The following is a 24479-nucleotide window of genomic DNA, read 5'->3' as shown; positions in this document are numbered from 1 at the left end:
AGGGCAAAAAAAAAAAGATTGGACAAAAACGAGAATTGAAAATCAGGCGAGCGAAAAGCGAAAAAAAGGAAGCAAAACAGCAGACCGGGAAAAAAGAATTTTAAACATGGCGCGAACATAATGTCCTGTGTCCTTGCCCGTCTTCCCTCTCTTTCCTTGCGAATTTCCCTCCAGTTGTTGTTGGGAAAATCGAACATTGATTTATGGCGTGTGCGAATGTCGGGGAGGCAAAAAAACGTATAAAATGTATGGATATATAGGGGGAAAAGGGGCTGACAACGATGATGCTGATGAGCTGGAATTGTTTTTGATATGTCCCGGGCAGGGAAAGAGGGATAGAGGGAGAGGCAAGACGAGCCAGAGAGAGACGGACATAGAGACAGATGCAGGTCTGTTACATGAGCACATATCGTACATTTACAGGAACGATTCTCGGGGTCCCTCATTGCCTCGATTATTATTATTATTTGTGACAAACGGAGGGAAGACGTCTTCCCTCTCCCTCCATCGGATGTCTCCCTCTCGCTTCCTCCGTCCTGTTTCCCTCATTTTGCATTCATCGATGTTGCATTTACAACAAGAGCAGCCGCAAAACAACAATAAGAGGGAGAAAAAATTGCAAATGCAATTCGTAACGCATAAATTTAAAAAACACAAAAATGAGACAGTGGCGGGGAAAACAGGGGCCCAGCGAACGCGTGTCACATGTCGATTTTCGATTGTTCGCAAATTAATATATAAAACACAACGATGCGGTCTGGCTTTTCTGCGGTTCCTCCGCCCTTCCACATATCCCCAGAATTTACATTTCCCCCCTCAGCGCATTTACATGTTACAACTGCGGATATTGAAAATGTATCGATTTGTTAGCCGAGTCTGAAATTGTCAGGAGCTTTATTTTTAATAACAATTTTAATACGGAGGAGGGAAAAGAACTTTGTCTGAACCAATTAAGCAGAGGTTAAGCTCAACGATTAACTGATTAAACAATGTGAGATTGTAAATTTACCTAAAATAATGTAGTTAATAAAAGTTTAGTTGAATTTAAATATTTATTATTAATCAGTTTGCAATATGCAACTTTAATTTTATTTTCCTCTGCTCACAACACTTCCTGGTTACCCCGTTCGAAAAGAATTTATCCCCGGTAATTGAGCGAATTCTCAACAAATCAACTCCATCTACCACTCTATTTCGAACTCCCCAACCCGCCCCCATAGATCCCTGTCTCCACACTAAATCTATCTAACTAAATCTAAACTCGTTTGGGCCAGCCATTGCCGACGGCCAAACACGCGCTGGTAATTGCAGCAATTGGCGCTCATTTCTCTGTCATAAATATCTTTTTGGCCAGCTCCAGACTGGCGCAAATTATCGCATCATGCATGGCCGTCGTTCGAGAGGGGGCGGCATAAATTGTAAATCACCTTCACACCAAAGACGGGCGGAAAACCGATTTTCCAACACTGCCCCCAAGGTCAGAGAGTTTGCACTAGAAAAGCGAGTTAATAAATTACGTGTAAAACAACGTGTGAACTAACATAAATAATTTTCGTTGAGCCCACTCCGGCGCATTTCCCAGTCACTCCTAGGAACAATCGATTAAGCGTAGATAAAAATCAATTTGCGGCAATAATAAATTGCTCAACTACCAGGAGCATAAGCCCCAGCTCTCCACTCCGCCTGTTGCAGCAATTTAGCTTCATTTTGCCAGACTCTCAGCAGTCCCTCGAACAAATTGGCCCGCAAGGTGAACCCAGGGTAAAGTAAAAATAAATAAAATAAGCCCAAATCAGCGAGAAGAGCCAGGCCGAGGCAGGGAAAAAATTTACAAACATTGTAATCACGGGTTAAATATCGCCGAAGCCAGGGCCAGCTGCTCGCAGTGCAGAGCCATCTTAACCCCGAAAGTATCTTAAGTTGAGAATCTTCCACCTTCATGGAGTAGTTGCGGTCGAGGACCGCGGAGAGGGTCGTGGATTAATCACCGCGGGCAGGGCAAGCCCCAGACTCCAAGGCTCTTCGGACTCGGCAAGCAACTCGGACTCCCACTCCAACCTCATCCGCAACTGCAGCTGGAAGTCTTCGGGTGAAGCGCAGTCCCATCCACTTGCCCAGTGCTCGCCGAGATCACGATTCACAACTTAATCCCAGCCAGCTAGCTCAGCCGGTTTCCCTTGCCCTCCTTCGGCACTTAAAGAAATCTTTTGTACTACTTTAAGTGTTATTTTTGGAAAATGAATCATCAACAAATCATCATTCAGGAAATATTAAACGATTACTTTTCAGGAATTAAAAAAACATTAAATATTTATATTGTTTATCAGAAATATTGTAATTAAAATAAGAGAATATTTGCGAGTAGCTTCTAGAAGAGCTCATCTATATGTAATTTTATCTATTGATAAGAAATGTCCAAAATATAAGAAAAACTTGTACATACAAATTCATTTTCCTTGATGGAAAACTAAAAAGAACTTAATTTGATGCAATCAAAATATAACTATTTTTGTATTATCTCAAGAGTATAAATAAAAAGTCTTAAGTATTTTTTCTCGGTGCATATCATCTTCCATCCACAAACTGCAGCTTCATCTAGAAAGGTGCAGCATCGTTTGTCCATTTGTTTCAGATGCTTTGTTGCGTTTTGTATTTTGTTCATTTCACATTTTTATTTAACATCCGCAAATCGTCTGCCGCCCTCTCTTTTTTTTTCCGCTCCGACCACGCCCCCCATTTCGTGGAGGCCAGGCAATGGCAAAAAAGTTGCCAACTGATTCATCGAATTCGAAACAAAATGAATTCATTTGTGAGCGCACAGAGCCGTCGGGCAAGGAGGGGCACTGGGCTTTCTGGGGGGAGGGCTGAGCGGCCTTTTCTAATTGAAGTGTTTGTCTAGACCCCGGAGCGGTGAATGTTGCAAGTGATTAGCAAATGGAAGGCAGAGTAGATGGTCCGAACCCAGAGGTTGGCTTGTTAAACGATCCGAAACGAAAGATGGGTGGACTGTAGGGATCCCAATACCGTGGAGGCTTATGATTTCATCCACACCGATTTAAAATTTTCTGATTTAAAGGTACAGAATTTAATCAAATTTGGTTTTTTGAAGAAACTTAGTGTAATAGTTCAGTAAATTCAGAGCCAACAAACATTTAATACTTTAAGGGAAAGTTATCCAAAACATGATCATTAATTTTCAATAAATCTCCTTATGATAAATGTAATAAAAGGGAATATTTGAATAAAAATAAAAATTTGTATTTATATTTCTTTAACCAATACTTTAATGTTGTTTATAGCCGTTAAATTTGGTATTTTATAAAAATAGCTTGTCGGCTGCAATGCATCCCTTTTTTAGGTAGACAAACTTTAATATTTTTAACGCCGTTTCAAAACTGGCTTTTAACGTTCGACAAACGGCAGTCAGAAGCGGAAAACCACCCAGAAAAAAACAACAGCTCGTCGTGCACTTTTATCAGAGGGTAATAATTCATTACACACTTTTCTCCTCCCTTTTCCCCACCCTTTTCCTTGGACCATCAGCTGGCATCGGAAGTGCTGCATTTACCGCAATCGACGGCCATTTTCCCCATGCTCCTGGGAGTGGAAAATGGAAAGGGGAAACGGGATCGGTCAGTTAGCGAGAAAACAGTTGGAAAAGCTAGCCGGCCAGAGGTAGAAGTTCAGCTGATAAGACATACGCACCTAGAAAAAGGAAGAAAAACAAGAAAAAGGATAAGCCCGGATAAGCCACTCAATTAACTAATTGTCCTCAAATGATATTCATTAGAGGAAAAGCCCCGGGTCAGCGGGGAATTTGGGGGGAGGAAAACCAGCCTGATGGATAAGATTTCAGTTATCGTAGGACCAAAAAAAAGAGGTCCAAACGGGACCATAAATCAATGTAACTGTCAACGTCAACGGCGTCAATAGTTAAGTGCGAGGGAGACAGAACGAGTGACGGAAACCACCCCCGAACAAATGCCACGCCCCCAACCCCAAAGGACGAAATCCGGAGGCCTGATGAGGGAAGTTGGCTTTTTGCATTACAACTAGATGATGTCAGCAAATATGAAATGGCTAAATTGTTTCAAAGTGTCAAAGGAGAATACGCAACACACATATATAAATATAATGTCCTTATGAGTACTTGCACTTCCTTTGGCCCAGGCCAAACAGGATATTACAAGCAGCTTGTGGGGAAATTAGATCTTCACAACTGCCTTGTAGCCACAGAATCTTTCACACAATTTTCCCAAGCAGCAGAAGGGAATTGAAAAGAGGAAAAGGGAGGCGAGCAGGAGATTGGGTAGCCATGTATGTCAAAGGTCCCACGAGGGCATCGGTGGCGCCACTAAAATACATGTTGCACTTAATTGGAATGATTTCGTCTGTGAAATATGACTTCTCGATGGGTCCCCCGATTTTGAAAGGGAAGAATCCGTATCTGGTTATGGTTAGGGAAAATTTGGAATTCCATATTTGGGGATGGAAATGTTTAGTTTCGATGTGGTTTAATTGGATGAATTAAACTAGGTCTTTGTCTGTGCACAAAGATAAATACAGAATGCATAAAACACATAGCAACTTATCAATAAGTTCCTAACTAACTTGACACAAATAATATTAGGTTTTAATTATAACATATAAATTATAACATATGTTACACACCCACTTTAATCCATATTCATTGAAGGTTTCGCACAACCTCTTTTTAGTCCAACCATATCATTACAATTACATCCACCTTTTACACAAAAAACCCACTCCATCCATCATATGCACTCTTTATCGCCCACTCTCAATATGATCTCTCAGTTATGCATCTAACAAATTGAACTAATTTCCTATGCTCACCTCTTTGTCATTGCAGGTAAACACGCAACCACTTTTCAACCCGCCAAAAGACAGGGACAGACTGTGCTGCGATGCCATCTCTGTCTGCCCCACCAAGTAAGGCATTTGTGGGAAATGGGGGCAGCGAGGGGGATTCTGCGATGGGATGGGTAGCTGAATGGGATACATTTCAAATACCTTAAATGCGCAGGCAGCATTCCAGCAGTGGCTATATCTGATTTCTGTCAACATTAAAATTGCAGACCTGACAATGCAACGGACAAAAGAACCGAGCCGAACCAAAGCGAACTGAACCGAACTAAGTAACCCACAGATAGAGTGACAGGATACAGAATAATGTGGGGAGCCGATGGGTTTCTCGGGGAGAGGACACGAAGGTTTGGCCAATTGGCCAAGTGTACTCCTAGGCGATAACACAATGGCTAAAACGCCCCAAACTGGTTGGTTGGGGATCCCAGTGAGTGGCAACAGAGATTATAAATTGAAATTGAGTTCATAAAACACGAATCAGCAAAACGTTTAACATCTTTATTTCTGCGAAATGGCAGAGACACAAACCGACAAACCGACGTCTCGAAGGCAATCGCAATCGCATTGCCAATGGTATTGGCATTGGCATTGGCTTCGACTTTGGCTTTGGCACTGGCAGCCACAGATGGAACTGAGGCCCGGACCAAGGTGCGATTTCCTCGACTGCTCCTCGAGTGCAATCAAACAAGCGCTAGTCAATTGCAGCCATGTCGATTCCTTCTCCGGGCCAGCACCCAGCATCGAACATCCAGCATCCAGACCATCATCTCCCAGGCAGGCAGCCTGCCAACTCAGTCTGGCCAGGAGACTCGATTCTCGGTTCTCGACTCTCGGCCAATACCAAGACCAGCAAATAGACAGACAGATGTACGCGAGTGCGAGCAGCCAAGCTGCCAAAGTGCTGGAGGACCATCGTGCTGAAGAGATGGCCTTACCATGGGCCAGGCAGATGCAATTTCGAGTTAAAATGTATCTGAAAGATGCAGGCACCAAAACTGAAAGTCAATTCTGAGAAACGCACAGTTCTTAAAATGTATTTTAAAGATATTTAAAGAATAGTTTCCAAATATCTTATAAAAACAAGAGCATTTTTCATAATGGATTATTGACCATATTTCAAAATCTCTTCAGTGTGTAACTTGAAGCCAACTGATATTCAAAAACCTAAAAAAGGTACAACATTGGTACTATGAAACATAACTAAGGATAAAAAACCCGAAAGTTGTATTTTAATGATTGAAACTTTAAGCAACATATTAAAATATATCTTAAATTTAAATACCCAATTAGCCCCACTGTTTGGAGCTTTTTTTTGGATGCTGTGTGAGCATCTTGAATGCGGAATGTGCACGCGTTGAATTTCTTGTAGACGTGCGATAAAAATTTGCGACATTGCAACAGTTTGGCGAACGTGCGAGCCCGTCGAAGGTGATGCCGCCCCCTTGGCCCCCTCTCGGCATACCCCTGCCTTATTGGCAGCTCTTAGCATAAAGCCGCTGCAGGGCCAAAAAGCAGATGACACTACCCGATACTCCTAATCTGCGTGAATAAAAATGTAAATGAATTGAAGATTGCCCCGGACCGCATTTATGAGCTATGACCACTTAAGTGGGCCGGGAGGGGGGAGTGGAGGACAAAACGTGGACACAAGTGACAAGTGCGATTAGGTCGGGCTATGGGTCCATTTTTTTTTGGTTTTAATAAGCCGCGACAGGCAGGTGAGCAGAGCTAAAACAGTGCGGTACGTAACACAAATGGTGACTGAACCTCTTGGTCTTTACCCCGAAAACCAGTCCGATCTGAAGGAGAACTCCCGGTATAACATCCCATGCCTTCCAGAGTCGAGCAAACCTAACGGAGCTGAGCTGCCGAATCGGGTTGAAGGCTCAGATCCAGACCCGGCACAAACATGTTTTCACTTCCCGGACGAAAGCTTACCAAAATGAGAAAATAAAGGGGAAAAAACACACATGGCAATCTAAATACCACCAGATGGGGTCAGAGGCGCCGACAAGTGGGTTTTATGGATTCTTTTTTATAATAACCTTAAATTACTAATCCACAAATGTTATTTCTATACCGATTTTAAGTTCGCTTAACGCAGAATACCAATATATTAGAGTTCTACCAAAGATAATATAGACTATTATTTCATAGTCTTTGGTTTTACTTTATACTTTGGAAATGGAGAGTCTTAGAAAACTCTCTTTTATACATAGTATCTTAAAAAGAGGACGACATTAAATATATTCTTCTATGCTTTTCAAGAAAGTATATTATTATTATATTATCTTTGTTACAAAATTACAAGATTTTGTTAAATTTCAAAAGTAGTTTAACATTCCTAGGGAGACCTCGTGATTGTGAAATCTTTATGAAAATAATTACTTTTTAGAACAACTCGTAGAAAGTAATAGATTTTTGAAAAAATCTTGTTTGTAACTATTTCTAATACGTCTGATAATTGGAAGGTAACGTTGAAATACGTTTAAATTCGAATAATTTTTTACCGTCCATCCCCCTTTTGGCACGCCCCTGCACGACCATCTAAGACTGCCATTTCATGATGGCTTCGTTGCTAAAGTGTTTGTCGATAAACCAAGGCGAAGGTGACGGGGGAAAAATAAGGTGAGGGAGGCGAGAGGTGTGCGATTGACCAAGGCGCATATAATAAAAATTAAATCGCACAATATAAAAACGCTCACCTTAGAGTGGAGGAAATCGGGTGCTGAGAGGAGGGTCCTTGAGCGAAGACGGGTCGAAATGAAAACGTAAGCGGAAAAATCGAGTCACGAACATTGAAATATGTGTTGTCCACGGCCCCAGAGAGCTGATGAGGATGTGGATGTGGATGTGGATGCGGAGGACATGGACATGGCATCGACTGATAAATGCGTGGAAAATGCAACAGCTGCCAGAGCTGGATAAGAACGCTCCGCACCAGCAGGCAGTCGGCAGGAGTTGTGGATGCGCCTGTGGAAGTGGCAGTGGAGTAAGAAGGAAAAGTGGCCGAGGAAGATTTTCCAGAGGAGGTTTAGTAGCTGAGGCAGCCGCGGCTCTGTTGGTAAACAAATCATTTGAAAGGATTTTCACACACAATCCATCTTCGTTGGACCGCTGACTGAGCCACACTGAGATCTGTCTCAATCGGTGCACTGTAAAAAAGTATCTGAGCTTTTTAAATAATTTTATTTTTATTAAATCTTGAGATGTACATTAAAAAAACTGCATAAATATCCATTTAAAAAAATCTTGAAAAAAATGATTAAGGAAAATAAATAAGTATGTAAAAAACAAAGTGATAATGATTTGATATTAGTTTGAATACAAAGTTTGTTTTAAAAATAATTTACAATGTACATCCTTGCATCCTTCTTTATCTTTTGAAAACATATTTTGTAAGACCTCTGCCTAAATTTGAAGTACACAAACTTTCTTTAGTTCAGTAAGATATTTCTCTTAGTGCAGTTCAGCCATTCTCTTACTCTCTCCTTCAATCCCTTTTGAGCGACAGGCAACCTGTTTGTTCGCCTGCACAAAGGATCAACTCCTTTTGAGGCGAAAGTGTTTAGGACAAAAGGCCAATTCGGATTAGAGGCAGTACAAAAAAAGAGAAAGTTGCCATTGTCATTTGGGATTTTCGCAAGATATCAATAGGCAAAACATTGACTCGCCGAGAGAAAAGAACTTATGCAATCGCTTCGCTGCAGTTACAGTTTCACAGCGGTGCCACAGGAACAAGGACAAATGGCAAGGACACGCCTGCAGTTGCCTGACTTTTGTCCTTAATTTTGGGCCTAGCGTAATCTTATGCAATTTCGGAACCACGCGAAGGCCAACGGAAAGGACAAGTTATTCAGGGTTTTATGACTACCGATCCTTAATCCCCGTTTTCCAGGATGGAGTGGTGTGGGAAACAGGCGTGTGGTCAGCTAACTGTAGCAAGGTCAATGGCTGTGTCCTCATTATTTCTATGGTCATTAACTTAATGATAATTTTTACGACCTCCTAAGTTGTTATAATTTTCGGGTCTAAATGTGTTTGGAAATTTGTCGTTTCATTTTTTTGTAGAGCTGTTTTCATTTGGAGGGCATATGTCAACGCTAATTTATAAATATTCGGAATGTTTGGGAAGTGTAAGGAAAATTTATGGCTAAAAATATGTAAATGTTATAAGAATATGTTAATGATTTTTTGAAAAACATGATAAAAAACGAATCATTTCCAAACCGGAACTTTTCTCTATTTCAGTTTCAATTTTCATTAAAGAAATTCTCATCACAAGCTTCAACCTAATCTGTATGTAAATTCAAGTAATTTCCCTTCTCTCGAATTAGATTAAATTCCTTTCGGCCAGCAATCCCCTGCCAATGTCCCGAAGTCCTGCGAAGTATTTTGTCAGTTTCATTCTGCTGCTGCAATTTACACAAAATTAAATTCACACTGTCCTCGAGGCGGAAAGACAACACAACTCAAGGGGCGATTGGGGTGAGGCGTCAGGCAATAAATGAAAAAATTCCAATGCAACGTTTGAAGTTTATTGGCCATAAATAAGGGGGCAGAGACCCCCCTTCGGCGCAGAGGCTCAAAGGACACTCGGACTACAAGTCGAGCGAGGACAACGAGCGACAGCGATTGACAATTTGATTAAAAACGAGTAGCGAGTGGAAAAATGCATACAGCCAGGATGCATTTACACTTTTCCCCGCCATCCAACATTAAAGTGAAAGTTTCGTCCTGAATTTAATTGGCGCTGGTGGAAAAAGTCCTGCGAATTGGCAAACCATTCATCCGCTCTGAGTAATTGTTGCTAATGAAAAATGGGAGTGGGCGGCGAATTTAAGTGGCTAATTTCACTGGGGCTGCCCAGGAATTTCCAGGGGGTTGAGGGGACAGGAATGACAAATGAAATTGCAGCCGCTGCACAAAATGCAAATGAAATGTGCAACTCGGGGTGGCGGTGGGCCGAGTTGTTGGGTTGTTCCAGGACAATTGGTTTCCCATGTGCGAATGTGTGAACATGAATGCAGTTCTCCGCATCCATGTATTCGTGTTTGTGCATTGCATGAGTGAAATGTCGTTGTCCGTCCCTCTGGCTTCTGTTTTACAAATTTCTCATTTATTGGCCGTGACAAAATATGATACGAAAATTAATATTATTGATTAAATAATTGAAAATGGCAGCAATAAATTATGTCCGGCCCGGCCATTCGGCCCCTTTCGCTCCTATTCTCTGACAGTTTGTTTTGCATTTTGGAATTGGCGTTGACATTTTCTGGTTCGGGATTTGGCTGGTCATTTTGTTTGGAATTTGAATGATTCTCAATGGATATGCATTAATTTGGTGATGGCTATTGATTTGTTGGGGCTTTGGACACGTTTGGTGATAAGGGAATTGAAATAAGAGATCGAAAATTGTTTGTAGGATAGAGTATCTTTAAAGTGGATTAACGATAATGATTTTACATGGGTTGTTTTTATATTTTAATAACTTAAGGTCACAGCTTATTAGTAATGAATTCAAAAGAATATATATGTCTTTAATTTTGTTGAAGACTTAAATCATTTTCTTAAATATTTGCTAGAAAGTTCTTGAGCATTGCATAAAGTTATAATTGTAATCAATCGTTTTTTATGATTTAAAGTAGAAGTAAAATCTTTAATAAATATCTTATATTGAAGCATCTTCCCAGCTTCCATCCTTCAGTTGTGCTTTCATTTAGAAACAATTACCACCGAAATTTTCCACCCTTACAAGGCCCTGCGTTCTCTCCAGACAATTTCCCGTCCCCCTCTTCATTTGCCTTTCGGTTTTAATAAAATATTTCATAATTCCCTCGACGCTTTTGCTATTGACACTTGCTGATGGCATCTCTTTCCTTTGTCCGTCTCTGTCTTTGGCTCCATCTCTTTCGCTCCGAGCCTCCTGCTGTGCAGTCAAACGCGTAGGTGAAAGTTCACTCCGGCTGGTGGGAGAAGATGCACAACAGTGTCCTCCGTTGTTCGTTGTCGTTGTCCACAGGACCTCAGGCGGGCATCATCAACAATGCCAGGAGCAGACGATGGTCCAGTGGGTACGGGTGCACTAAAAAAAATATTTGTAAAGCCTGAAATGTACAATTTTTGAAGACTTAACCTCTATTTTAAAGATGTTGTAACATGCAAATCGGTACTAATTTTAATTAATGCTTTTAAGATTAATGGTTAAAAATATCTATGATTTTTCACAAGTATTTTAAATTATGTTGTAAATGTTGGAACATATTTTGAATAAAATGTACTCCATAAATTTGGTTATAAAAGATCGGACAATCCTTTACCCCGATTTTGCTTGCCTCAGAAAATATTTTTTACGGAATCTTGCCTTCTTGTAGATTAAACAATAAATTCCTCGTCTCAGATTTATGAAATACATTTTTAAATAAATCTAACTAGTTTTCTAAATTCTCCAAAATTTTCTTAGTGCCCTTTTGCTGGGGTTTTTGTGGGTTCGGTCCTCTGGCGACGGCGGTTGAATTGATTTCAGCGTTGATGGCGTTGACACAAAAAGCTTTTACGGCGCCCTCTGCGGTCGCTGCATACCGCTGGCCACCTACGGCGCATCCTGGAAGCCACCCATCCTCCCCATTTCGTCCTGCATCCTGTTCTTGTTGCTCTGGGATGATTTACATACAAAGTGAACATGTCGTAAGGGTTTTTTTTTGCGATCTCTCCTGGTGGCAAGAGTTGTCGTTCTCGAAGCCATGGCGGAAATTAAAGTTGTGACACCTTTAACCAAAACCGTGGAAAAATGTGCGAAAATCCCTTACGGATTGGCCAAGAATTCGCGATGAGTTGGATTATTTTTCTTCAATTTATTCCATATTTTTTGGTATGCAAAAAAAGTTTTCATTTGGAAATTGCAACCACCATTGTTGCTGGCGTTGTTTTGCGGCTACCTTTTGGCACAAAGGATGTGTCGCTGGTGCTCGTCCTCGTCCTCATCCTTTTCCTGTTCCTGTTACTGCTTCTGCCCTCCAGCTGCGTCAGAGAATTTCGGGTTTCCTTTTTTTGGCCGCCCTTTTCAGTTGATTTCGGCCTCGAAACCATTTACGCCCCTCGACTGCGGGGGTTGGATGGGGGCAGGGGGATGCGGCAGGGGCGGGGGTAGCAAAGAGGGGGATCACACAGCATGTCTTCTCCTTGGGCAACGTCAAAAAATATCCGCCCGTGTCTGCATCGAATTCAAGCGGCGGTTTATTATTATTTTTTGAGCCCCCCTCTCATGCTGTCGGTCTCTTTTTTCTTCGTTCCGTTTTCTCCCTTCCCTTTTAATAATGCAGATATTTTTTTGAAGTGTAATGAATTCAATTAAAGTTCTGTTGAAATGAAGACCTTTTATAAAAAGGGAATTCTGTTGAAAGTAAGCATAATATTTCAATGTATTTATTAAGCAATTATGATAAAACAATTAATTTAATAATTATTTTGCGACTTATAGGATAGGAAAGAATTTTTTGATAAATAAAAGTATTACATATAAAATATATTTTATTGTATTCCTTTGTCTAAGAACAAAGGTTGTAATTTGATACTACCGTCAACAAATATTTAATTACTTTTACAATCCGTATAATTATTTTACTTGTTTAATTCGTATATTTAATATTGGTATAATGCACTTCATACCAAACAAAAGATCCAAATTTTTATGACTCTATTACAATCACTTGTTAAACATCTCTGCAGATTTTCTGAAAAATCACCCCCAATCACCACAGATCATACCAACCATAACGCCATTAGAATCTCCATCGTTCATCGAATAAACAGAAAAATCCCTTACCAATCCAGGAATCCGTCAAGGTCGTAAAACAAACCACAGTGAACACTTGATAATTGCCACCCACAGACATAAAACGTAAAAAGCGTTAACTGATTTACTTAACCAGTTGGTTGGGCGAAAATCCAACAAGCATTTGGCACACATTTTATTGTAAGGCGTGTGGGAAAAAGAGGGGAAAGCGGAAGAAACGACTGGTAGACGGAGATGGAGATACTGGGCAAAAGATAAACGTCGACAAAGCGATTTGTATCTAATTTTATGAGGTCATAAAAAGCAATCATTTCGCCATTTGCCGCACAGACCGCAGCTGGCTGTTGCCCATAAAATGTGTGGCCCAGCCCCTGCTCCACTTCAAGAAAGGTTCTTAGGCGGCAGTAAAACGGATTTTATGGCCTTAGAACTCCCGTTCCGAAAGCCCGAGGTTGGTTAAGTGAATTACATGAATTGGCTGCTTATTGGATTTTAATTGTTACGGCCAAGCGGGAGGAGTGGCCAGTTCAAAAGTCGGAGGCGAACCCCATCCAAACCACTTCCGCCGAAAGACCGAAAAAACAACGGACTTTTTATTTTAGAATCCAGATAAGCGTGTCACATAATTAATTAGCTACAATGGAAACTTCAACTAATTAGCGCAGAAAACAATAATACAGCTGAGGGAAAACTCTGGTTTTTTATTATTTCTCATTTTTTGGGGTAGGTAAGGTCACCGAAAACGTGAACGGAATTCAGAAAAATGCGCCGTATTTATTTTAATGAATTCATAAAATAATTTATATAAAAAGAGGAAAGCGAGATAAAAGTTTCAAGGTTCTCTGCACAGCAAGCGGGGGCAGTCGAGGGTTAAGCGAGCGTTTGGGGCAATTTTAATAATTATTAAAAATTAGTTCCATGTGTTTCCTGCAGCTGTCCATGAATGGAAATCAACTTGCGGGCCCGACCCCAAGTTGATACCTTTCCAATAATTCCCGCGATGGAGGGGAGGAATCTCCTCAATTTGGGGCCATAAATCAATCCTGGTCCCTTTCAAAATGTCTGTGTTTATTTTCGGGGGAGCTTTTCGAGAAATCTTTATAAATATGTATCCCGATCCGGCTGTCTCGTAAACATGTTGCAAAACACTTAAAATATTTGGTTTATTTCATGTATATTTCCCTAAAATAATAAACATCAGTTTCTTTTCCAAGCGTGACACTTGCCGAGCGCTAAAACTGTCAACTTACCCGCTCTTGTCATAATTAAAACACACCATTTCGCCTAATTCCCTGTTGGCTCTTTTTGTTTAAACAAATTCTTGTCATGGTCGAGAAAATCCATTTGGCAGCCAGCGTTGATGGCTGATTTGGCACTTTGTATGTGGGATAATAAATTTGAAGAGGCTCTCTAGTATATTGGCTTGAAAGAGAATTGTGACAAATAATAGCGAGTGGGGATTATTTATGAAGACTTTATTAAAATATAATTAAGTGGCGATCACAGTTGTTGCACATTAAGGGGTTATTTGTGTGAAAAATAGTAAGGTACCCAATCTAAAAATATTTTTCTTATTTCCTATAAAAACTGAGTGTCTCTCCGAATTAATTTAGATTTTCTTGATATAAATCCACCTCAAAATCAGCACTCCAATTTCCCCACACGCATCACTTCGCCCACTACAATCTTAATTGCTCCACAATTATAAATACATACACATAAAAAAGACATTCCCGCACGCAATGCTAAACAGGAATCCGGTATCCGGATTATGAATGAGCGAGTCCTGTAATTAGAGCAATGAGTCCGGCGTCAGATCGTTATCCTTGTGTGCAAACATATGAGCCACAATAAAACCCAATTTGGAGCATAATATTCCTCCACTCTCTTTGTGCCGCCTGCGTTGTTTGTATTTAATTACGAATATATTTTGAAATACTAGCGTGGCATACAAAATGGGGAAATGAAAAATGTTTGCACGCACATGTCATGTCAACTGCAAACGCATAAAATTTATTCAAAACACGCAAATTTCAAAAGCCAGAACAGCAACAACACGAAACACACGTTACCCAAAATTTTGGCCGATTGGTTTGTTTTGAACACCCAAAACTTGTGAGGCATCCCGAAAAGGAATAGTTCCCGACACGCTTTAAGCGCCATTATATGTATGAGCAAGTCCAAAAATATGCCGCTTTTGGCATAAATTAAAACGGTTTCTTTTCAAAAATAATTTTTTATTTTGTTTATTATTTTATTTATTTTTTAAAACTTCTTTTACACATATACCTATTTAAAGCTAAGAAATCACCACAAAGAAGTTTCCAAACAGGCTTCAACCGTTTATAAATTTTTTTGTTGATGGAAAGTCCTTAAAATATAAATTGTTCACATTTTTAAACAACTTAAAATTTAACTAGGTAGCTTCTAAACCGACTGTAAATTTAGCTGCAAGTTATCATTAGACTCTCAGACAGGAAGAGGGAAAATACTCAGTCTGGGAGCCCGAAAAGGGCCAAAAAACCCCTACTCCAACTCCGGCTTGAATGAAAGGTGCAATTTTTATGATTTATCGCCATTATTATTATGAAAGCCGCCGGAGCTGGAAATGAAACCACAGCCAGGGAAACCAAAGCAAAGCCACAAAGGTAAAGGCGAAAAGGTAAACTCAAAGAATTTCTTAGAGTTAAATTATTCAAAAAAACAAAAAAAAATTAAATAGGAACTTGTGTGTAGTCTCCACTGTAATTTTCTAAGACTCTGGCCAAAAGTTTTCGGTCAAAGAAACCGGCGAAAACAAAAACAAATTTAATAGGGGCGAACCAAATAGTGGAAGATGGCGGCCAGCCAGGGGAACATTAACATATGCAGCAGTTCACACGATATAGACATATATATAAGTTGGCATATATATGTATATCACCCACACTGGCAAGAAAAACACACAGATACTCGGCCACTTACACACTTGCACTGACAGGTGCCAAGGCATTGAACATTGACTGGCATCTGCTTGGGGGAAAAACGAAAAGATACGACCTGAACGAACACCTCCAGATGGGATCGATAAGCACTTACATAAGCGACTCGCCGCGTACTACTAGCATGGTAATTTGCCCGGGGCCTATCGCAAATCTATCGATAATTTGTAGTGCAATTTACGCCTCGTTGTTATGGTATCTCAAAAATTTAGCGATTTACTGAGCTTGGTGGCGTCATCGGGTCGATAAGGCAATTTGGTAGAGGCCACCCAAAGTTGATCAGCTTATAACTGCGCCATCACTGCATCACAACCTCAAATTTTAAAGTTGTCAGTGGCGCGAAAAACAAAAAATACAATGGAAAGGTTCTGTTAATATTAAAAAAATTTTTTTTAATAAATTGATCAGTTATAGACCCGAACACTAACTCAAAAAGGCAAAAACGTTTGAAAAAATTGCTTTGGAATTGTGTCAATAGAATATTACTATTTGTTCATTCATTACCATTTTTACTACAGTACTCTTGATCTGATCCCACTGTGCAGTCCTGTCATTAGATGGACGCATGACGCACAGTTTGGGCCGAAGTCAGTTCCAGACACCAGTAAACAACAACCCATGTCGATAGAAGGGGGTGAACAGGACCCCCGGCTGAATACGTTTTCAGAGGGGCTTATAGGGGGCTTCGATATGCTAATGCCTCGGTGTGTGTGTGATTTTCTAACATTCGCCGTTCACAAAAGCTGAGGCCATTCCGGACAGGTTGAGACACACGCGTAAAAACTGCACAAAATTGACGGGCCAGCAAAGGAAAAAAGACTGCGAAGAGTGGGTGAGCGATAAAGATAGGTATACCGAGAGGGACAGAGAGGGAGAGAGAGGGATTGTGCCACTAATCGCTTCAACTCCAGGCAACCCTCGACCAGAAGACCAGACAGCCAGAACTGACCAACTGCACGAGATCATAGACGTTTGATAGGAGGCTGAAAGGGGGTTTTGGGAGGAGCCAAAGGGGGGTTCATAGGGGCCAATAGAGGGGTGCCAGGGGTGCTAATGCACATGTGTGCGCGATGAGGAGATGTTGGCCGCATTGGAGCTGGAACCTCGAGCTGGGACTTGGCCACGTTCGACCAATTCCCGGCAATTCTGCAGTCAAAGCGTTCGCATTTTGATTGATTTTAAATGATTATGGTTGACAGTGATTTATGTGCGCCGCATGCATATATTGGGCCAACAGGAGATGGCCATGTGTCCGACTGAGGACCCCCCTTTCTGGCCATAAAACGAGTTTAACTGATTCGCACGCACACAGGAAGGACAACAACATCGATTCTGATTCGGATTCTGATACGGCTTAGATGACTTAGAAGGCAGTCGGGCCTGGAGAAGGGTCCTCTATTCAAAGCACGTTCCCTGACCTAATCTAAGTAAAAACGCCCACAAAATTACCACAAGCTGCGAACTTCTCGGACCCACTGTGTGTGTTTGTATATGCCTGGGATTTGATTATGGGTTGGCGTCTTTGTCTGGTCAGCTCTTTTATTTTGGTTCGATTTATTTTTGTGTCTCTTGGCCGCTGCCCAAAATCGATCCCTTGCCACATTTTAATGAATCGATTTGAACTCGAAATGGGAGCGGACAGAGAGAGGTTCCAGGAAGTTCCAGGCCAAATTGGATTACCATGTTGGTCATGGCCAAGGGCCAAGGGTCGCGATTTGGGTTCGCTTTTGAGGATGCAATTCATAAAAATTAGGCAGTGATTGGACGGATTCAAAGATAGCATTTAAGTTATGAACATATGTTTAAATACTTTTTCATTCTCTAAATAATGTAACAAATATTTCATAATAAATTAAACATTTTGAAAACCCAAGAACAAGATCTCTCAGAATATATTTTCCCATGAAAACCCTTCTAATTTAATGCCCATCGCCAAAGCTCTGCGAAACCTGAAATGCAATCCGATAAACCTTGGACCAGACCCAATCTTGATTATCTTGGATCGGGACATAAATGGGATGTGTGGGGGGCAGAGGGGCATAACTCGTGCATTGCGTCATTTCATGTCACAATTGTGTGACAATCAAAAATCAACTCAAATCGAATCGAATCGGAGGGAAAAACTGTAACAACTTCATTCCGCAATGAGCGAGATAAAATTGACTTGTAGGTGCGTGGCTTACAAGAAAATGTCACAAACCGGTCGCCAACGGCAAACCCGGCTAACAATGAGGCGCAAAAACGAGCGACAACAACGCAACAGGTTAACCAACATAGTCGCAGGCATCTTGTGCATGCGCAGATATCCCAGACCTCAGACCGTAGACTTCAGACTTCAGAAGGGGACCCAGAAAAACGTACTCCGTATATCATAAATACGCATAACTCGTGCGCAAAAACGTCAGACACAAATGGTTGAGAAAAGTCGGCAAAAACCGAGAAACAGAAACCCAGGCCGAAAGTTGCATTAAATTCATTAGCCCAGAGTCCGACTTTGGCAGCCGGAGAAGGAGCTCTTGGCCAGTTGCAATAACGAATGGGGCACGGATCGCAAAGAGCAGCCACAATGGGTAACCAGGGGAGCAATTGCATGGAATTTGGATCAAACAATTGAGTTATAACAAGACATGCACTTGAAGTAAAGAAGTTCTGAGGTAAAAACAAGAGGTTCTTAAAAAATGTATATTAGCTTGACATAAAATTGATAAAAATATGTTAATCTTATAGGATTATTTTTAAAAACAAGAGTGCATATACTAAAAAGAAACATTTTTTTTAAGTGCAACATCATTTTAGTAGAACTTTTTTTTTTAAATACCATTTAATCTTGATTATGTTATCATCAGCTTTTCTTTCTAACCTATTATAAAAACATAATTTGTTTGGATTTCATTTTCATTTGTTGAATATTATTTTTCTTAGCGCATTTTCTTCAAGTGTTCTCTTCGGGGACACATTCGTGCTGAATCCAGATCACCTGATGAAGATGTCGAGATCAATGATCGAGAGCGGCGAGTTCATAAATTTGTTTTATGAAGTGCCAGAGACATTTGTAACGAATGAACGATGAACGATCAGCGATTACGATTGAAGGCACTTAAAAAGGGGTTCCCTTGTATTATACGATCTTGGAAGGGAATGCCTGATTAAGTTCTCATAGCTCGCTCTTTAACAGGTTCCCTTTTTTTAACGACGAGAAAATCATTATCCGGCAACTGTTAACTTTGTCAGCAACAGATTTTCCATTTTCCAGGAAAATATTTCATTTTAAGAGAAAGGGAAATGAAAAGAAATTGAAAACTCAACAGAAAAATATATATATTTCCCTTACCTTTGTCGGCGGCGCCAATCGAAAATTGTTTGCAAACATTTTTGCCTGCATTTTTTTCGCTTTTGCTTGCTCGCTTCCGTGGGGAGAGTTTTTGGGAGGTCCTGTGTCCTCAGTCCTGAATCCTGCGCCCAACGGATGCTGACAACAGCTACCGGCCAAAGGCAGTCGGCAGTCGTGTCGCCTGCCGAGTGAAAATAATCGAATTACTTTCAACAGAATAATTTCTAATTGAAAAATATTGTAACTCATGTATGTCGCGGGTTCTGGTCCTGCCAATTCCCCACCTCCAAGGACGAGGTGGGTGGAGACCCACTTGTTCCTCCCGAAAGTTGACCATTTTCAGCTCTAGAGGTTGTTGATTTTTCGCTATTCGGGGTTGGAGTTTCTTGAACTGATTTTAGGCAGTGCGTTGGTGTCGCTACAATGATTCATTAGGGAGAACATTGCTAAGGGGTTGCTTCGAAAGGTTTTTAAGGGGATTGCCTTCCTGTTTAATTTCCTTCGGTCACGTGTAAGCGTGTGACGAATTTTTAAGTGCATTTCACTTGTGCAAATTAAGTAACTGTAATCGCAACTTCTTATCGAAGATATTTTAAGACTTCAATCGCTTAAAAAATGTGTTTGCTTTATAACTTTAATGCTGGTAATTGACATTTTTAACCAAAGAACCATTTTAAAGTAACTATGTCTGAGAAACCTGCTCCTAAAATTTTATTTTACTTATGTTTCCGTTGCAATAGATAACATTCCCGTCAGTTATAAGCAAATAAACTAACCACATATTTATGTTTCTTTTATTTCAGGTACTGTACACATTCTTTGACTATGGTTTGTTCTGGTAAGAAACTTCGATCTTGATATTCTCCCGGCTGTAACTTTATCAGATCACCCCAAAACTCTGACCCACGAGAAGAATAACCCATTAGGCATTGTTCAACTTCAACTCATCCAAGTGTCTCTCAAGCGCAACCAATTAAATTTTTTGTTCTTCTTGTATTAAGGCCGAAAAAAACAAGCCAACCCAACCCCAGACGAAAAGAATACGCCATGAATAAAATTTGGAATTTGGTAAAAATTTGTTGGTGCTTCTCACAAATGGAAAACTTTAAGACAGACGCATTCCCATTTCCATTTTCATTTTCACAACTCCAACCATTTCGACTGCGTGCGCTTTCAACTTGAGTGCGTGGAGTACAATTAACATTTTCCATTTTCCGGTTGCCAGTTTTGCACCTTTCGAGCCTGCCGTATTTATGAATATTAATCGGGGATGCTGGGATCCGGCATCCTTCGGCGGCCATGTTGCCTCCGGCTTATCCATTTTGAGAGCAATCAATCTGAGAAAATCCTCCCCCTATCCGGTGGCTGGTATCTGCTTTCTGGTGGATGGACAGACGCCATTCCAGATGCCACAAAATCTCTCCGACTGGCAAAGGGAGTGAGCAAGTGAGTGACAGTTCGTCAGCTCGATTTTAGACACACTTCAGCCCTCGTCGCTGCCGCCATAATGACAGCACTCATCCGTCATTGTCCGTGTCCGTGTTTCCATGTTTCAGTTTCAGTTCCTGCCTTTTCGGGGGTGTTTTTTCCCGATGCACACGCACTAGAAAGTGTCCAAAAATCCGGCAAAGACAAGTCAAGTCGCCCTCTCCTGTTTCGAACAAAAAAATTTCCATTTCGTGTTTTGAAGTTTGTTTTTTATTTTTACCCTCCGAAACACGTTTCTAAAATTGAAATTCTTTTCTATTTTTTCCCGGTTCGGTTCGGGTAATCATTTCATGTACAGTTTTTGTGCGCCTAGATTGGAACATGTGCGTTGCCAACACCAGCAGGAAAACCAGGAACGAGAAATGGGACAGGACAAGGCAGCCTGTCCAGCCCCCTCTGTCCATGTCCTTCGGCTGTTCTTTTTGTGTGTTTCCTTGCTGTCCTTAGGAAATGTCGAAATTGATATTCGTTACAATGGAAACATTTCAATTTCCACTTGATGTTTTCAGCCTTAAAGGGGGGCGTGTTCGAAGGTTTTTTTCTCATTCTTTCGCTGTCATTTGTTAAAATTTTCGGTGGAAATTATTCGGAGGGGAGTTCGTGGCCGAATCGATGACAGGTGCGGCTCGTAATTCGCTGTAATCATCTCGGTTGACTTATGCTCTCATTTGCGGCTAGGGATATCAAATTGGTTGGAAATGTATGGGAGTAAGGAGCAGTTATTTTTGGGCTAGTAAAACAATAAGCCAACTTGTTGGGTTAAAGACTAAACTACTATTTTCAAGCTAAGAAAATTTAAAAATTATAATGGAAATGTAGAAATTTAGACAGGAATCCACACAGGAAAGATTAAATCCTTTTTGAGATCATATATTTTAACATTAGCTGTCCCAAGACTGGATTTATATACTACCTTTTTTTGTTAGTATTTTGATTCTGTATTTACAATGTAGGTATACATTTTATCGAAAAGAGATAAGTGTAAAAATTTAAAAACAAATCCCTGTTCCGAACCCAGTACTTAGTCAACGTGTTCTATTGCCTAACAATTCTATTAGCGTTAATTAATATTCAGTGGGTAAGGGGCCAAGCCGCAAATGTGACCGACACAAGGCCTCGGCCCACTCCTCCCCCTTATCGTCCTTCGGCCAACTCCCACCCACACAGATACAAACACAGACAGACACACCGACCGACAGGGAATGTCAGGATTGGGGCTGCCCGCTGTTCCGCTCCTGTTGCTGCTGCTTCTTTCCAGCTCTTCCTGCTGGTCTCCCCCCAAATCCCCCACCCCCTTCATAACAACTCCCCCACTTCCAGGACCCTTAACCCTCTGCTGGTGATGATTACAATGATGGTTTCTCCCGGCTTCCTTTTTGCTTATTTGCGAGCTTTTGTTTTGCTTTCTCTGTTTGTTGCCAGCGGCCTTTCGGGTTGATAATTTTTTGTTTCAGCCGCTTCTGCTGCTTCTGTTGTTTTCGGTTTTCGGTTTGGTGTTTTGTGTTTTTTGGCTTTTGTTTCGTCATGTGTGCATTTCATTTCATTTGATTTCCTATGGCGACTGCACGGAGAGAAATTATTGTGTTCCATTTTGTTTAAGAAGTATCACCAACCACAAAAAATCAAGTCAAAAATGGTCTTAACACTCTACAAATAATTTTTAATAATTGATTTAAATTGTATTTAATACACATTTGATTTTTTAAAGCCTTTAAATGAGTTTACAACTTTAAAATTATAAATATAACACATGGGTTAAAATAAATTTATAAGTACTTTTAAATATTTTAATAAAGAGGAACTTCTATTACTTAACTTTAATTGTATGGCCAGTACATAACACTCTACAAATAATTATTAATTTTTAAATAACATTTGGAGTAAATTAAATTTTTTAAAGCCTTCTAAATGAGTTTACAACTTTAAAAATGTAAAGATAATACATGGGTTAAAATAAATTTTAAAAGTGTTTATAAATATTTTAACCAAGAGGAACTTTTATAACTTAACTTATGTTGTATGGCCAGTACGTCCCTCAAGGTTCCCATTAGTTTCTTCAACTAAAGAAAGCTGTATATCCCGTAGAGGATTACCTCTTTTTTCAGTGTAAGACAGTGACGTCGACTGAGGCAGCGGCGGCGGCAGAGGCTTGTGCGCCCATGTTTGTTCTTTTGACAGGCAGTCAACCCGTCGTCATTTCATTTGTTCAGCAGCGCGCACTCAGCCATGCCCGCACCACCCCTCCGCCGCCTGCTTCCCACCCCCTCGGTTCGCCACCCCCTTTGGCGGCCCACCCCTCTTACCACTTTGCCACCAAACCGTTAGCAGAGCAGCGGCAGCGGCAGCAAAACGGCGTTTCCTTTCCCTTTTCAGTTTCATTTCCCGTGCGCCCAAAGTTGAGCCCCCTCCCCGGAGTTTTCCCCCTCGGCCGCCGCCCCTGGTCCCGGCAGCGGAGTCCGCCTGTCAGTCTAAAACGGAGAGCGAGCGTCCTTCTCGACCGTCGACCGACGACCGACGACCGACGACCCGTCGCTGGGTCCGCTGTCCGGCCATTTTGATTTATGTGCGTTTCATTTCGTCGTTCAATACTCATATGCGAATGCGAGCCGGAATGTGCGATTGTGTGTGTGTTTGGGTGTTTGGGTGTGTGTGTGCGGATCGGATATGGGAGTTTGGAATATCTTTTGCCAGTCAACTCGGTCGCTCCCCGCCCCTCGCTCTGAGTCTCCTGCTATACTGGATATGGATGCGGGATATCCACAGATTGGAACACACAAATATAAGCCTATTCCCTGGTTTATATTGAAACTAAAAATGGAAAATAGGTCAAAATGTATAACCTTAATAATCATATAAAAAGAGGAAAACAAATAAATAATGGTATTATTTTTATATTATCAATAAATTGCAGAAGTAGTATAGAAGAACAGAAGAACAAGTAGAACAAAAGGATAGATTGGATGGTCACATGGGTGGTTTGAATAGTCTAGGTTTTATACTTAAACGGAAAATGACTCCTTAAAAGTAATTTTTAAATTATATAATCTTTTAATTTCTGTCATTATTATATAAATATAAATAGAACAGAAATTTAGATTTCTTGGTTATATATTGTTGATGGAATAGAACGGGTTTTTATATCATAATCCTTATGAGTTTCCTGGTTTAACTTAAATATAAAAACTGAAAATAGGTCAAAATGTATAGCCTACGTAATCATATAAGAAGAGGAAACTAAATAAATAATGGTATTATTTTTATAGTATCAATAAATTGCAGAAATAGTTTAAAAGAACAGTGAAGTAGATCAGAAGGACAGATTAGATGTTCATATTGTTGGTTTGAATAATGTAGGTTTTATATTTATACGGAAGATGGCTCTTTAAAAAATAACTTTTAAATGGTATAATCTATGAATTGCTGTCATTATTACATAAATCATTTAACAATTTTCTATATATTTTTTAAAAGATAAATAGAATAGAAATGTTATATAGAATGGGTTTTTATATTATAATCCTTATGACTTCGACTGCAATATTTATTATCTTTGAGCTGCTACCAATATGATAAGCGTTAAACTGATAAAAAGAAAATCGATATTATATGGTTTATATTATGTCAAAGTTATATGCTATTTACTTTCCCCCGACTGTAAGTGTGGCCATGTGTGCGAGTGTTTTAGTTGGAGGCACTGTATGTGTGCTCCCATTAGCAGTTGCATGGGAGGCTCTAATTTCGAGTCCTGGAGTGGAAGCTGCCAGGACCACGTAACGTTTTTGATTTTCGTCTTTGTCAGCTTTTGGCCTGACAACAGTGGGTCGACGGAGGGTGGTCGGATTTTGAAGAGGGTGGCCGCGGGAGTGGACCCTTTTCCCTAAGTTGAAATTTCAATTCAACGGATTTTGTGGCGAGAATTGTTTTTGATACGTCGTTGGCCATTGTACATGGCCGTTTCTTCCCGAGTGCAGGATATGGCTAATGACGTCCCGCTTCA

At 40.5% G+C, this 24479-nt stretch overlaps 1 protein-coding gene across 1 annotated transcript in view; it reads left to right on the top strand.

Annotated features, from left to right (window-relative positions):
* LOC118878017 (uncharacterized) overlaps nt 1-24479 on the top strand; it is a 53835-nt gene that overhangs the window by 1310 nt on the left and 28046 nt on the right. The window lies entirely within an intron of this gene.

Source organism: Drosophila suzukii, chromosome 3, assembly GCF_043229965.1.
Source record: "Drosophila suzukii chromosome 3, CBGP_Dsuzu_IsoJpt1.0, whole genome shotgun sequence".
Lineage (NCBI taxonomy): Eukaryota > Metazoa > Arthropoda > Insecta > Diptera > Drosophilidae > Drosophila > Drosophila suzukii.
The sequence above is the reverse complement of the archived record's forward strand: the minus strand, read 5'-3'. Positions and strand labels throughout refer to the sequence as shown.